Source organism: Meleagris gallopavo, chromosome 4 (assembly GCF_905368555.1).
Source record: "Meleagris gallopavo chromosome 4, MGAL_WU_HG_1.1, whole genome shotgun sequence".
In the NCBI taxonomy this organism is placed as follows: Eukaryota; Metazoa; Chordata; class Aves; order Galliformes; family Phasianidae; genus Meleagris; species Meleagris gallopavo.
In genome coordinates this window covers 35,742,111-35,758,578 of record NC_139407.1, presented here as the reverse complement: position 1 = coordinate 35,758,578, position 16,468 = coordinate 35,742,111, and the positions used below count along the sequence as shown (strand labels likewise).

Below are 16,468 nucleotides of genomic sequence, written 5' to 3'. Positions count from 1 at the left end.
CCTCTTTGTTCCCCATCTTTAAAGTAAGAGTTTTAACTTCTGTGTTAGCGTGCTGCATTGCTTCAAGTTTAAGTAGTATAATGGAGGCTGTCATATGCTGCCATACTAAGATCTATGGCCAAACAAGGAGATTGCAGCTAGATGCTTGCCCATTGCTGGAACACCTCCTTATGTTTAGAAAAATGTTAAATATTGATCAAAATGTGTTTTATCAGGCATAGGATGTTGAATCAGTAAGATGCTGAAATTCCTCAGATTTCACCTTATCAGTGTCCTCTCTGAAGTTCTCTAGAAATATAGTGAGCTATCTGGGACCTGTGATTTGTGCTTGTTAGATGCCTTGTTGGGTAGGTGGTTTTGGCAGCACACAATGAGCCTAAACAGGAGGGAAGAGATGCTGAGATTTTGTCATGGGAGTTAGAGCTCTTGGGACTGGTCCATAAGGATCCTTCAAGAATCGCCAAGACTTCCTATGAACTTAAACGCCTTCAGGAACAATTCATGTTCCAAAAGCATCAAAAATGGCTGAAGTGAGAGTTTTTAATCCAATTGTTGATTACAAATGTTTAATTTACAAGAAGTTTGAATGAAGAACGTGGAACAGTTTTAATACATCAGAAAAAATACTTTGCCAGTGACCCTCCATGTAGATGCTGCCCCTTGAAGAGCAGTACTGCTTCGGTTTTTCTGACAGCATGAAAGTGTTTTTCCTTTCATTCATTTCATTCACTGGTGACAGAGTGAGAAAAGAAACTGCAGTATCTTCAGTCTACCCATATTAGATCTGTTAGCAGAATGTGCACGATGTATCTGGTCTCTAACTTTGTCCCTGTTACTCACATGTTGTCTAACAAGCTGTAGTAAAAACAAGCTTCATTTTGTGTAACACCATGAAATATTAAGAGAATCTTGTCTTAAAAACAGGCAAAGAATTCGATCTTCAACTGTACATTGGATTTCTAGTAGTTCTGCTGAAATAAGCTGAAAGGTACGTACATGAGAAAAATGATGCAGGTGCTAAAAAACTCAGGAATTTTCTATTCTGCATTCTGTAATGTACCAAGATCTACTGCTTAGATAGTCTGCTGTGACAGAAATCACTTACTGATGGAAATTATTTGTCTCTGTTAGCTTAATAACGTATCAGCCACTCTGCTTTTTAGCAACCCTGAGTTCTCTATTCTGTAAATAAATAAAAGGCAGAAAATCTCCTATGGAACAGGAGAGTCTTGCATATCCCATGACCTGGTGTAGGATGTGATTTACTGACTCATCTTGTCCTGCTATTCAGAGAGAATCTTTTAAGCCCAGTTCAAGTCTTTTTATGCTCAATCCATAATATTTGTATCCCTCAGACAGGAACAGAAGCAATGAAAGGTGTGCAGACAGGTTTGCCTGTTTCTCTCTAAGAGCAGATCAGTAAAGGTGATATTAATTGCTGTGTTTAGCATGCAGGACGTAGAGCACATGGTGCTGGCAGACAAAAGTTAATACAGAACATGATTAAGCCCTTTCTGCTTGAAAGGAGAACTGAAAACGTGGCTGTCTATTTAGCCCTGGTCTTTGAGAAAAACCAGAAGTGACTTTTGTTATTATAAAAATAATCATATGAAAGACCTGTATTTTTGCAAAAATAGGTATTTTTGAATTCTTAATTTTTAATTTTTTAGATGTCATATGTGATGAAGTACCAGAAGGCTGGGAACAGTGATGCGTATTTACAACTTTTCACCTTGCTAGTGCTTTGTCAGCCTGGAATATATGGAGATTTACATACATTTTCCAAAGAGCTTGCTGTATCTCTGACAAGTGTTGAAGTAGTAGTTGACATCTTTAATAAGAAAATGAAGAATATAAGTAAAATACTACAGCCATTAATTCATTTCTGGTTTGGTTTAAATCAAAACAACAACAGCAAAAAAAAAAAGAAAAGAAAAAAACCCCACCCAACTAACAACAACAAAACAGAGAACTACTGATGAGCTCCTATTAAAAAAACAACCTTACCCAATTATAAAATTCACTCCTATATGGAATCAGATATTAGAACCACCTCTAGTTCAGAGTTCCATTGCTAAAAGCAGATAAATAATTATGTAAGTAACAATTAATACTCCTTAAGTTGAAGCACGCTTTATGAAACAATTTCTAGGTGCAGCTGTTTTTTTGTTAGATTTTTTTTTAAACTCTGCAGAGAAGAATGGCCCATATTTTTCTTACTGGACTCTCAAGTGGTTTGGTGGTTGTTTATTTTATTTTGTTTTGTTTTGTTTTGCTTTAATATTTACTTTAAAATGAAGAAGATAACTCCAATGCATTGATTCACATGCAGCTTATTCTTTATTCACATACTTATGTTGGGTGCTCTATACAGTGAATGAGGAACTGGTTGCAGGAGAGCTGCACCAGACAGCACCTTCCGTGTGGAGATACTCATCTGACAACATTCCCAAGTGTGTGTCTTATTCAGGAAGTTTATATTTTTAAGTGACAGGTTTGTTAAGGAAAATGGAATTAATATCAAGGAAATCTGCAAATTTCTCCCAAATTCTCTTGCATCTTTTATTGCCATCCTAGTGGTTGTAGATGAACTTAGCTTACTGTTAGCTGAAACTTAGCTGTTCTGTGTTTCCCTGGACACGAATGATGTAAAACTTGCATGTTTATGAGCATATGAATTTTGCTCAAAATATAAAAGCTTAGTTCTTTTTGTCCTTCACCTTGTCCTGGTGAAAATTCCTAACAAAACCAGGACGTAGCACTCATTATGTTATAAGGAAAAATGTCACATAATTTAATGTAAATAATTTCCTTGATTTAATTCCTTGATTTAAATTACCTATTTAGTTAAAATAGGTAATTTAACTAAAATATGTAAGTGAAGATCTACTGGAATCGTTTGCATTAGATACAACTTGGCACTAGCATAAAACAGCAATGATAAAGGTGAAAAGCAAGACAAATTAAGCAAATGGAAATGAAATCTGTCAGATTTTGGATGAAATTTTTTAATATTTGCAAAACACTGAAAATTTATAAAAACATTCAGATGGCACAGCGCAACTGCCATTGTTGGAAACTATACTATAATTTCTATTCAGAGTTTTATATATTTGAATCCTATATTAATGCGTTTATCTCTACACATAACACCTTATTCCAAAGCGTCTACCTGGTGAGATGGTTATGAAATTTATTTTTTTATACATTTTTATTAAGTAATGCATGACAGTGGATTCTCTTGAGAAAGTTATAATTTAATTGCTAATACTGTTTACCTGAATTATTCATTTGCTATTTTACTGCAGTGATTTGAGGGCAAAGGTTATGACGCTTAGCTATATATCTAAGAGTTCTTAAAAATAATTGGGTAAGAAATTATGTGTTGAGCACCTACTTATTATTCTTGACAGTTCAGAACTTATTTAAGTGTTTTAATCAAACAGTAAACAATGTGTCTCTCAGTCTACTTCCAGTCCTGGTTTTTGAATCACAATTTGTAAGCACCAGAGCACAAACCTTTTCATTAGGCAAAACAAATTTTTGTAGCATGTTGTCTTTCTCTATCCACACAGTAGGAAATATAAAACAGACTTAATGTTAGAGGCAAGGCATACTATGATGTCCAAATAAATACACAGAACTAGCCAATCAGTAAGCTAATATGTTTATAATTAATCTCCTACATCTGCAGAATGTCTTATCCAAATCACTCTTAATTGATTACCATTGATATTTTTCTGAATTGCTAATAGAAATACAGTTTTTAGTGAGGAAAACAGTCTGGTTTATGTTTTCATTAGACTTCTTGTGTCTGTATTGTGCTGCACCTGCCTACTCCCAAAATGCTTGTTATAGCTGTCATATACTTTTATGAGGATAGAGGCAATGTTCTGGCAAGCTAACTTGACTCAAATTGTGTTCAGATATAAAACATGAAGACCCACTTGTGATTGCAAAGGTAGTAAGTCTAATTTGATTAGTGCTCCAGTGACATGGCTTATTATGAATGTCATTTGTCATTTCTCATAAGTGCTCATGAAAGAATCATTTTCAGAGAAGGTGTAATTGAAGTTGGTGAAAACATTCAGCACCTTTTGCGCTCAGGGAAATAGTCTATATATTGTGCTCAATGCTGGCTTTAGAACAAAAAGAAACAGGAAAAGCAACAAACAGGAAGTCCTATCTTGCAAACTGAGTGAAAAATCTTCCCTTGTTTACAGTGGGAGTATGACTTTCTCATTAAAATTTGTGTAACTGAGTCCCAGCTACTAAAAATCCGCACAATTTAAAATCTTAAAACTGTTGTTAAACAATGAGGACTTATTTTCTAAAAATGCTCTATCTTTCCTAGTTGCTAAGCAACTAGGTTTAAAGAAAAAGGCCAGTACATCAGCTTATGCGAACCGAAGGGAAATTTATATATACACAGATGCACACCTGTTTTTCAAAGGACTGAGATTATGCATTAAGTTAGTATTTCTTTCAGCATGTTGTGTGCACGAAAGTAGATGGATAATTTTACAGAACTGGCAAAAATTGTGTCTTCTGACCATAAGAGAAGTATCTCCTCAAGGTAAATTACAAAGGTTTGAAATTTTACTTTTTCAAACCTCCTCTGGAATTTTTGATTGAAACTATTTGTTTTCCTCTTTTTAGCTTTGTATTTTGTTATATAAATATTGCTGAAAGGATTTATTAAGACACCATAAAATACTAAGGGAGGAAGCAGAGGGAAGGAAAAAAAACAAATAAACAAAAACAAAACAAAAAAACACCTATTTTTCCTGAATATTCTTTCCACTGCCAAGCAGCATACTTCAGGTTAGTTGTAACATAATGCTACTGTGACTGCAGAGTGCAAGAGTGATTGATATTTTTGTTTTAGTACTTATATGGTTAATTTTATGGTGTATTCATGATATTTCTTGTTGCTGTAGCTGGGAAGACAGGCACTAATATGAATACAAGCCATGAGTAAACTTCAACTTAAATCATGGAACCAACCTACAGAATCAAGTTGTACTTTGCACAGGAGAATTATCTTGTAAAATACTTCAAGTACAAGTGTACTTTGTGGCATATTTATGACAATTTGAGATTTTTAGGGAAATCTGAATTCTGGTTTTTAGTTACTTAAAATAATTAAAGTAATTTAAAAAATGCATCAGTACGAAATTTCTTCAACTGACACTCTTATACTTAGATTTCCATATTTTAGAATGAAGAGAAATCAAATTTGTACAATGAGGTCACTGCATTCATTTTTCTGTAGTCTTTCCTATCCTAAAATTATTTACATCTTGCTCTTTTAAGAAGTCAAGTAACAATGAATAACTTTTCTTCCAGACAAGTTCTGTCTGCTTTTACATAAATAAATTGTCTTCTAGATAACTCATTGGAAATATCACAAATAATTACTCACCAGAGCTGGCTGCTTCAAACACTGTGAATGACTATGACAAAAGAGAATGTGAGAAAAACTCTCTCGTCTTTTTCAGTATAATAAATACTATTTGGTGAATTCATCCTACAAGCACTATATATGATACAGTGCTACTGAATTAGAGTTGCTTTGACAGATAATTTACAGGCTATGCAATGGAAAGATAAGGAAGTGCTAGCTGGTACTTGGGGAAAACTGTGATAGCGGCAGTATCTCCAGCAGCTGAGTGCTGCCTTTTTGAGGACTTTCCTTGATGGGAAACAATACTCAGGTATATGTGCTTACATCAAATGTATTGTAGGAAGTGTTTAGGGAACAAGCAGAGTTGGGTGAAGAAGCAGCAGTAAGCAATATCAATGTAATGCTGATGTTTTCATCTTTCCATAGATCTGTCAGTGGAACAACCTTTATTCTTCAAAAATGGATGTCTATTTTATTTAATTTTTAATAGATTATACTAGCTGTTATCAGGAGAATATTTTACTTTTTGAAGCCATGTGCTTTGCATTTTAATTATCACCTACTCTCTAGTCGTTTGAATGTGTTTAATCCATTATAGCAGCAACTGTTAATCAATTCTAGTCACTGATTCATATTAAATGACATATGTAGAAAACAGTCCATCTGTCTCTGTTATATCGTTTCATACCTTCTTTCATGTTTCCATTACAAATTCCGTAATAAATAGTCTGATCATTTTGAGTGACATGTGGGATCTTTATTGGGCAAGGCATTTCAAGTACATCTGTCTTTTGACTGGTTTATAGATGACAGTTCTAACAACAGCTATTACCTTCCAAAAGTCAGCAGAAGTATTCTTTATATTCCTGTCAGCTCTTCTGTTTTGTTTTTTTTTTTTTTTTTCCCAGGATGTATATTGCTGTAAAATTCTAGAATTTTCTTTTTTTTTCTTCTTTTAATCCAAATTTTTGCCGTATGATTATTATTTTTTCCCTGTTATGCTGAACCAGGTGAATAACTACCATAACCTCTTTTTCTGCAAATCTTAATTGTTGTGGGTTTTTTTTTTTTGTCTAATCCTGTTGCTATTCTTCAGTTGCTTTTGCTACTTTTGCCTCTTCATCTTAACGGGCATGGCTTTCTCATTACTCTTGAACTTTCTGGACTATTTCATCTACAGTGCTATTGAGACTGTCAGATATGTCATTCTGCTGCTAAAGTTCTCTTCATAAACATTCCTCAGAGCTTCACCTTGCTTTGTTTTCATATCTGCTGTATTGGTATATTTGTGCTATGATTTTTTTTTCTTTCAGACTAGCCTAGGGGAACAGAAAATTGAATTCTAACTATTAAATTAAAGAATGTTTGATGCATCTAATCCATGTGATGTTACTGAGCAAGATGGTCTAGTTGCTGTTTCCTCAAGTTGCTGTGCAATTTCCATGCACCAACACTTGTTGCATCTGGTAACTGCTAGTCGTTTGAGAATTACGCTTTCTTCTTCATTTAGATCATATTGGTAAAAAACAAACAAACAAACAAAAAAAAACCCATTCTAACCAGAGATCTCTGTGCTGTCATTCCTTCTGTAGTTTTTGCTACATATTTATGTAAAAATATGCCATCCTAAGTTAAGATATGGCATAGGTAAGAAGGCATCTCTCGAAGTATTATGAGCAATACAGAAAATTGCAATAGCATCTAAAGATCTTTCTAAAGAAACAGTGCCTAGATTTTTATTATTAGAAGAGTTTCTGTGAATAGTTTGCACAATGAGTAAATTTTGCACTAAAGGTGAACATTAACAGTTAAAATATCATGCTTTGTCATAGCCGAATCAAAGTTTAACTAAATATTTTAGGTGTCAAGAATTGGAATGAAAGTCCTTATGGGTTTTCATTTTGTATGTCAGCCCATTTAGTCCAAGAAACATACAATGGTAACTTCTAGTGAGTAAGCTGTAAGTTGATTTATTATTTTCTGAAGTTTTGGTTTACCGCTTTAAATATTAATATTTCATTGTTGTAACATTTATTTTCAAGTCTTCTAAAGAATAAAGCCTCGTAAATTTTTAGTTTTTTGAGGAGACGCTTCTAGTACACATAGGATTTTTAATAGTGCATGTGTTTTGTTCTGTTTCAGACTAAAACTGAGCTGGTTGGCTGGATGATTGAAGGGGACCGGTAGCATTTGCATATTTTCAATCTGAGTACCTGGTTCAAATGCTCCACTGAAATCCATCGCTCCCAGTGGGCTTTGTAGCAGTCTCTGGAAACAGAACTGGGACTTTCAGTAAGTAGCTGTAGGGGAAGTACTTGGGCATACTCATACCATGTGGCAGAGATCAAATACTCTCCTTTTATTGGAACTGAAATCAAGGACATGTGAATTACTAGTAGTAGCCTGAACTACTCTGAAGTAGTGTGACGACATTAAACATTCATGGTAGAGATTTTAGGTTGAACATTTAAAAGAATATGCTAGTTTTTCCTGGTCTTTCTGTGACTGTGTCATTCAGTTTCGCCAGATGTAAAAAAAAAAAATGAAAGATGGAAAAAAAAAAGAAAGATTTTGGCTCTCACCTATCAAACCCAAGCATGTAGTACTCTCTCTGGACACAGGTATACGTATATTTAATAGCTTTGGAGGAGGTATTATCACAGATGCCGAGCAGGCAGGAATGCATAATTGCATAGTTACTACAAGGCCTTGGCACCCCAAGATGCAGTATGTATCAGCTTTACAGAGGCAACAAACAGCAGGATCCAAAATAATCTCACTCATTTCCCATTAGTTTTATAAAGTGCAATTACAATTAATTTATTCACTGGGAAAGCTAAAAATCATTTTCTGTGCACATCATCTTGCTAAAATTTTGACTTTAGAGATAACAAGGAAAAATGTCAGCATTTACATTCCTCAGCAATGACTGAAGGAGAACTGCCTGCTCTGTTCATTTGTCCTGATTGCTTTTCACCTGTAAGTACAGAATCATTAAGTTTGGAAGAGTCCACTAAGATTATCTAGTCCAACTATCAACCCGTTTTTGCGATGCCTACTAAACCATGTCCTTCAGTGCATTTACCTTTTTCTTGAAGTCCTCCAAGCATGCCTGCCACTGCTCTTTAATTACCTTAGGCTAATTAGACACGTGACTCACGGGAAAGAGAAGAAGAGTAACAGAATTGTGAGAACACAATGTTTCTTGTCACAGAACAAGGGAATTTGTTGCTTGCTGAGTGACCTAAAATTGTTTCCTTTTACTCATAGGTGTTAGTGTACTGATTCTGAAGATATTTGGTCAACCTTCTGAGGCATTTTATCTTTATACTTATCTTTATATTGGAAGTATATATTGCTTTGCTTTAATTCAGTAACTTTTTCCCAGTAAACTGGAACAACAAAAGTCATAAATGGTCTCCTTTAGTTTAGCTTAACAGTTTAGCTCAGTGTAGTATAGGAACTTCAGATATCAGGATCTTCCAATAAGATTCATTCTGTGAAGGTATGGGAGAGATGCAATGGATCCCAAAAAGCAACAAAAGCAGAAAAAGGTTTGATTCTTAGAAACAGTTAGACACAAGAAAGAATGCTTTTCAAGAAATTCTTTGAAAAATCCACTTCTAAATCAGTAACAAATTAGGCTTGACATTCTATGACTATGATCACGCAAGTAGCTAAAGTGAAAAAGCCAGAGAACCTCAAAAGCAATTTTCAAGACGTCCTGGGTACACTTGTTCTGCCATCCACTACAGTCAATTAGAACCTTTCACTGACATTAGTGATTTGGGATTGAGGCTCAGAAAGTGAACAATGTGATCCTGTGATAGAATTGTGAATCATTTCCCTAAAATTGGCAGGCATTTTGTGACAAAATAGAACAAAGCAAACAGCTGATTTGCAAAAGGATGTAACAGCAGAAATTGGTTGAAAAACTGTAAGTATTGATTAGTTAGTTAGTTAGTTAGTTAGTTAGTATTGATCATGTAGGATTAATTGTAGTATATATATTACTCAAACTTAAAAACTGTTTTGAGTATGTGGTGTTACAAATAACGTGATTTGTGCAGGTAGATTAGATTCATTTCATTAATTAATTCAGTGGCATAAACTCATCTATTATTCTTGCAAAATTCTAATAATGTTGGATTAAAAATCTACATTTTCTAAAAAAAAGTTTAAGCTTTTGAACCGTCATCTGACTTGGACTTGGATGTGTTTAGTTCAAACTCATAAATCTCATAAAAAAATATTTTTTATAAAAGGTAATGCCTTGTTTAAATATGATTTCTGAGGAGTGATATAGACATGTTTGTGAAATATTGTTTTCTGCTACTTATAACTTGTGTTTTTTTTTATTACCCTGCCCTGGATCATACTTTTTGATTGTTACTAGCAAAACTAAAGCATCAATTAGCTTATCTCATTAGCTCATTGTTAAGGAATATTCATGGGAAAATATGTAATTGAGAATTATTGCTTTTTTATTTAAGTTTATCTAGTAAGACCAAAGTAGGAGCAGAACCTCTTCTAAGGAGGCAAAAGATTGTTATATAAATATATATATTTTTTTTCATTTTCAAGCTTTAAAAAATAAAGAATATGGCTGTAACTGGTGATAATGACTAGAGCTTTGGAAATTTCTGGGGAATTTCAAGGATTTGCAGCATTTCATGAATAAAAAAATATTCCCAAAATATCTATTAAGTGTATCTTCTCACTGCTAAGGATCTGTTTTGTATAAATCTCATGAAAAATTTTAGTCATGGCTTGTGTGCAAGTTTCATCATGTTCATTTATTCCAGGTCCACAGGAGGCAGTCATTCAAGGAAGATACTATGAGTAATACTTACGAAAAGTTGAGCCTAATGGTTGTCAGACGCTGTTTTATAACACTAGCAGACAAAAACAGAAGCGCGTGCTGCGCAGGCTTCTTGAAGGTACTTAAGTGTAATCCTGAATACTTTATCTGATTATACATTACCTGAAATAAATCAAATCCACGTTAGTGTTTCTGTTGCTATTTGCTTTGCTCATTTTCACTTTTAATCTAAGTGTGGTTTTTAGGATTTTACTGAAGAATGCTGTCTTTCTGATAATGCATGAACAAAAATAGTAATAAAACCTTGGGGGAACTTTATATTCATATATCTAATTGTTCACCTATGTAAAAAGGAGTCTCAGAGTTATTGATAACATCTACTATGTGCAAAAACTTAAAACTACTATGTACATTGTAAATTCATTTAGTTAATAAACAATTTCTTCCAGCAGAAAGAGCCAGGGCATACTTGTCTTTCTTTAGTTGTCTATTTTAACTGTGAGTGACTTGAATTTATTATGTCACCATCTCTAAATGTACTCTTCACAGAGATGGGAGCAAGATAATATAACTTCTCACAGACTTTTTTCCCCGTCTTTAAACAGTAGTCAGTTATTTTTTCAAAGAAGTTTTAAGTTTTCCTTTATGATCATTTCAGAATACTAAATGGAGAAACAGTAGATGTGATTATAATGGACTAATTAGTATATATTCAAAAGATATTTCAGTTTCTGTCCTCAGTTCAAAATAATTTAGGACTTCATTTGCACTAGTTATGGGATTAGTAAGTATTAAAAATAAAGACTTAAAAATTAGTCTTAAAATCAGTGTGAGAAATTGTCAATCAAAATCTGTAAATATCTTAAAAGGTTTTTTCAAGTACTAAAAAATATATTCTACAAAACTCTGATAAACAGTCTTTCAAATACTGAAATGCTTGCACAACTTTGAAAAGTAATTTTCCTTATTCACTTTTCACTGCATGTGAAGAATATTTGTACTGATCGCTTTTTCAACAGTTATTTGTAAATGCTCACTATTTTGAATAGTTTTTATCATGTCTGCTTTTAAACAGTTGTATTATTAGCTTTTTGTTTTAAGTTAATTTATGATTGACATTTGTAAATACATTGATCGTTTCTAATATTCAGTAAACCTCTGTACTTATATGCTTTTAATGAACTACTTAGTGTATTTTACTTTGCTGCGTCCTACTTATGTTTATATTAATTATTCTTTTTCAATTTAAAGTATCTATTGTCTTTCTGTCATTTGTGTGTCTGAAGCTGTTCTAGAATACAATTTTTTTTCTGTTTCTTTTATTATCTAGCAGAAACTGCAAATGGATTTGCAGGGAAGAGAGAGCATTTGGCAGAGAGCATTTGGATAAATAGGCATATTAGAGATTCAAATAGAAAAACTTTCTTACACAAACCTTTCTTGTTCTTTAAAATTTGTTGCAAAAAAAAAAACCCACTGCAGACAGGATTGTACCGATAGTGTGTGCAAAAGGTATTTTTGCCTTGTGAAAGCAGAAAGGATTTCCCAAGTATGTTCTTCCATGCTGAAAGAAGATCAAATCAAACAAGTGAGATTCTTCTGAAAAAAGTTGAGCATTTGTTTTGGAGAGGATCTTGGCTAAAGTTAATGTAAGAATTAATTAACGGGGGTTTCCTTGTAGCTCACAATCAACTTTGGAGATAGCAGTGGTCCTTATAAACTACTCCAAATATAGTGATATTGTGCAAAATGAATAATTCAGCAAGACTATTCAAGTCATATTCTTACAAATTAATAATGGACTGTTTGCACATTAACTGGACTTTGTCTTTCCTCAGTCACCATGATGCTACTCACTCTAAAGATCTTTTACTGTGATAACTGCAATACTTTCATGCAGAAAAGCGACACGTCAAATCTGAAAACCTTTTAAATGGGCAAATGCTGTAAAATAAGTCTTCATATAACCTGAAGTTTGAAATAATCCAAACTTAGAGGCAATGAAAACTGATAAAGGTAGAAGGGATTAAGGGCAAAGTAGTTAGACGGAAATGAGAAAGCAGTGGTTCTGTAGGAAAACTCACGGATAATCAAAATCATTTCTGAAGGGAAAGTTTGGGGTCTTCTAGAGTTAAGTCTCTCTGTTATAACACAACACTTGTAAGATATTTGAATAAGGAGCCATGTAATCCTGATTAGGCATAAAAACGCTTATACAATCTACAATATAATCAGGTGAAATTCCCTCGTTGGTGGAACATAGATTGAGTGTTAGAGTGCCATTGTATGCATTAGATTAATTTAGGAATATTTGTATCAGTAGAACAGGAAAAACTAAAGAGAACAATATAAGAAAAAAAGTGTTATATTGTCTTACTTTGATGTAAATTCTTCAGAATGGTGTGATAGGGAATCTGCTCTTAAGAGATCTGAAATCTCTTGTGTGAATCTTCAAGTTTTACAAAAGAGAGAGAGGAGATCAGTCCTGAGTTTTGTCCTGCTGCTCTCCTTCCTGTGATGAGTTCTGGGAAGATAAAATAAAAGTGCCTTCTCATATCTGTAGTTATTAGAAGGTGTGTTCAGTGCTTTGAATATAACATTTGTTTGACTACCTGGTTACAAGAAGAAAGAGCTCTGTACACAAATAAGCATATATAATGGATGTGGTTAGCCTTTAATTATAAAAGGTTTAAGCATTAAATTCTATAGAAGAAATATGTTGCAGAACTGGCATGTGATAGCACCCTAACAATAGTTCATACTAATATCTCTAATTAGGCTTGTTCCAGCATTGGTCACATATAAATTCAGCAAAAATGCCAAAAGACCATTTAATAGACTATTTATAGTGATTTTTTATTAAGGAAATTGAACACAATTTTTATACAGTAATTTTAAGTCTTTTCTTTGCAGACTGTCACAGAGCAATTTACTTAATATCCAAAGTCCCTGAAAGATGACAGAAATATGAAGACTGTAAGATATGAATTTCTGAAGGTCTGATAATGGTTTACAAGTGATTGTATTAGCAGTCCCAAAGCTGGCTGGCTGAAGAACAGGCATCACATGGCAATTTATAAAGAGGATTTTTGTTCTAATTGGAATGAATATAGATGAAACAGATGAAAAAGACAGTGTAGATTTGACTGTGTCACACATATTAAGCAACTAGAAAGCTGTTTTGGAAAGACTCAGTATACATAAAAATATTTTTTAACCTTTTCTTACTCTCATGTCTCTTTTTACTTAAACACATTTTTTGTGATGAAATTCACATTCATTTTTATGGCATTAAAATGTTACTTATATGTTTTAAAAATGCAATGAAGTCTTGTATGAAATAAAAAAGAAAACTCTACTACTTGTGGGAGGAAAAGACCATTAACTAATAATAGCAATCAGAATAAGTAGGAGGATGTAAGCTCTCATATTTGAGATACTAATATTGATATTTATATAATCCTGTTAGGCTTGCAGTATGGAAGAAGTTGAAAATGGACGTGAAAGAGAATAGGAGGAAATGCAGTATGGTACTTTCAAAACTAATTGGTCAGGAGAGAATTATTGCAAATGTAGATACTTAGTAGGAGGAAACTGCGCAGAAGGCAGAAATGACTGAAATGAGCTAGAGATGACAACTACATTTAAAAATGAGGTAAGTTCTAGTGATACAGTACAAAAAGAAAAAATGCAAGCACACCATATTATGGGGTCAACAAATACTCCACCCACGTGGTACCATTGAAACAATCTGAAAATGCTTTATCAGCAGATTGTGATAAACCAGGATGTGCAGAAGTAATTCAGAAGTGAAATAAAACAACCCTCAAAATTAATTGAAGTTTTTTGGGAAAAAAAAAATTAAAATTATTTCTGTAATGTTAAAATTATTTCCATTACTTATTCTGAAAAAAATAGTTGAAGGCATTCTATTTTAAAATTTCAAAATATATTGAGCAAATGATTAAGTTCTTTTGGCTTTATTGCTTTTAACCAGGAATATTTTGACTAAGAAATTATTTTTATATTAGGTAAGTATTGTATTTCAATAAAAGTAATATTTCTATGCAAAATCAACATATATCTCTAGAAATCTATGTGTATGTGTGTTATATGGTGCTTGTATATTTGTTTCAATCACAAATTACTTATGTATTGAAAGCCACAGTGACGCAGGAAGAAGGGAAACTGGATAATGTGCAAGATTGCGTTACATTTATAGCAGTACTTGCGTATAAAAATGGCCCCTTAAAAAAGTGATTGATTCTATTTGCATGTGAGACAGAGTTAATTTTCTTCTTGGGTTCTGGTATGATACTATGATTTGACTTTAGGAGAAAAACAGTCCTGATAACACACTGATGTTTTAGTTGTCGCTGAGCAGTGTAGTATAGAGCTAAGAACATACCAGTTTTTCAGCTTTTCATACCGTCCTGCCGGCAAGGGGGTTGGAGGGGCATAGTAAGCCAGGAGGGGACATAAACAGAACAGCTGACTTAAACTGGCCAAAGGCATATTCCATATCATATGACATCATGTGAAAAAAAAAAAAACAAACATAAAAATGAGAGGAACTGGCCAGATTAATAGCTGCTGCTCAGAGACTGGCTGGCTTGGTTGAGAGGTGGCGAGCAACTGTGTTGTGCATCACTGGTTTTGTAAATTTATTTATATTATAATCATTACCATTGTTATTTTCCTTTTTCTTTACTGTCTCGATAAATAAGTGTTATACTCTCAAACCAAGAGCTCTATGTTTTTTTCCCAATTCTCTTCTCATCCTCACTGGAATTGGAGGAGTGAGTGAGTGACCAGCTGTTTTGCTGAGCTGCTTGCCAGGTAAACTACAAGAGGATTAACTACTGTTTAAAACAAAACAGAAAAACACCTATGCCTTTGTTGCTACAGATCTGTCTCCCTGTTTGGACAGATTCTAGAATACTCTATTAGACAGTAATAATGGGAACAGTGGCTTTCATACTTGGGGTTTGGAGGAAAGGCCAGCTGCATGGTTTGCATATGCAGGTGGAAATGGGACAGTGTGTTTCTGCCTTTGCTACCAAGCAGTCTGATGTGTGAGTGCTTTGGCAAGACTCTATTTTTCTTACAACAGATTTCATTCAATACATTTATGACTTTTTCCTCCTCTTTCTAAGAAGTACTTAAAGAACTGGCACAGTTACCTCCCATGAACCTTCTCTTCTATCAAGTCATGGCTGAGGATGGTGGGGAGCACAGAATTGCCTTCCCTCTCCCAGGAGCAGGGACCAGGACATAAACTGCCAGGTAGTAGGGTAGAAGTACTTGAATTCAGTTTAGAATATGTGTATTGCTGTGCTTAAGAACTTACATATCTTGATGCTTTGATTTCAGTAGATTTTGGGGTTTTATTTTGTTTTACTTCTTCTGGTTTATCTTGTGAGACAAGCAGGTGTCATAGTTTGAGATTGTGAAAAACATATAGAAGAGCACTTTAAAACACAAAATAATTACAGAAGGGAAAAAGTGTGTTTTTTTTTTTTTAAACCTATTTCTGTGAAGGTATTTCTTGTAGTGTCATAAACTGGTGCATGAAGACTATGATTTACTTATTAAGGCTCTTTGCTCAGTTTTCACATGATGATTAGGAAACCCACGCCCTACTGTCTCAATTGAAATTATGAAGTGAACTGGAGAAGAAGAAATAGATTTATAGCTAGCAATTGCTCAGTTTCTAGGTATTTCAGTAAATTCAGAGTTGCCCAGAGGAGTTTGAAACAATTGTTGCCCATCTTCAGCTTGGGAGGGCTGTGACCAGGACCTTAAGTGAAGAGCTCCTTAAAAGGCAAAATGTTATTAAGTGTGCTGTGGGGACAAACACTGTGATGCAACTGAATGTCATTGAGAGGCAAAGTACTATATATCAGCCCTAAATAATGAATGCAAATTGTGTTTTTAGGATCCAAATGGGAAAGCATAAAAGTCTACGAAAGCTTTAATTTATGATTTGTTCATTTAAAGCATCAGACCATTAAGTATCCATTAAATCACTATTTTATATCCTGCTAAGTGCATCTCTATCATCGGAATAAAAAGATTGTTTTAATTCACCCTGTATCAGATAAAACATTCTAATAGAGGGCATTTGTGATAACAAATTGACTGGAATTGGAAAGCAAATTAATGCTGAGTTCTGACAACAGGATATCCTTATGAATTTGTTTTTAGTGTTTTGTATGTGTATGAACAGTTACATTGTG

General features: G+C 33.8%; 1 long non-coding RNA gene across 17 annotated transcripts in view; it reads left to right on the top strand.

Moving 5' to 3' along the window:
- Positions 1-16,468, top strand: part of LOC116216567 (uncharacterized) — a 488,234-nt gene that overhangs the window by 340,813 nt on the left and 130,953 nt on the right. For all 17 annotated transcript variants that reach the window (XR_014883027.1, XR_014883040.1, XR_014883033.1 and 14 more), the window contains 4 exons: positions 7,550-7,699; positions 10,213-10,347; positions 13,699-13,884; positions 15,386-15,515. This is a non-coding gene — a long non-coding RNA (uncharacterized LOC116216567). The remainder of the gene's footprint in view (positions 1-7,549; positions 7,700-10,212; positions 10,348-13,698; positions 13,885-15,385; positions 15,516-16,468) is intronic.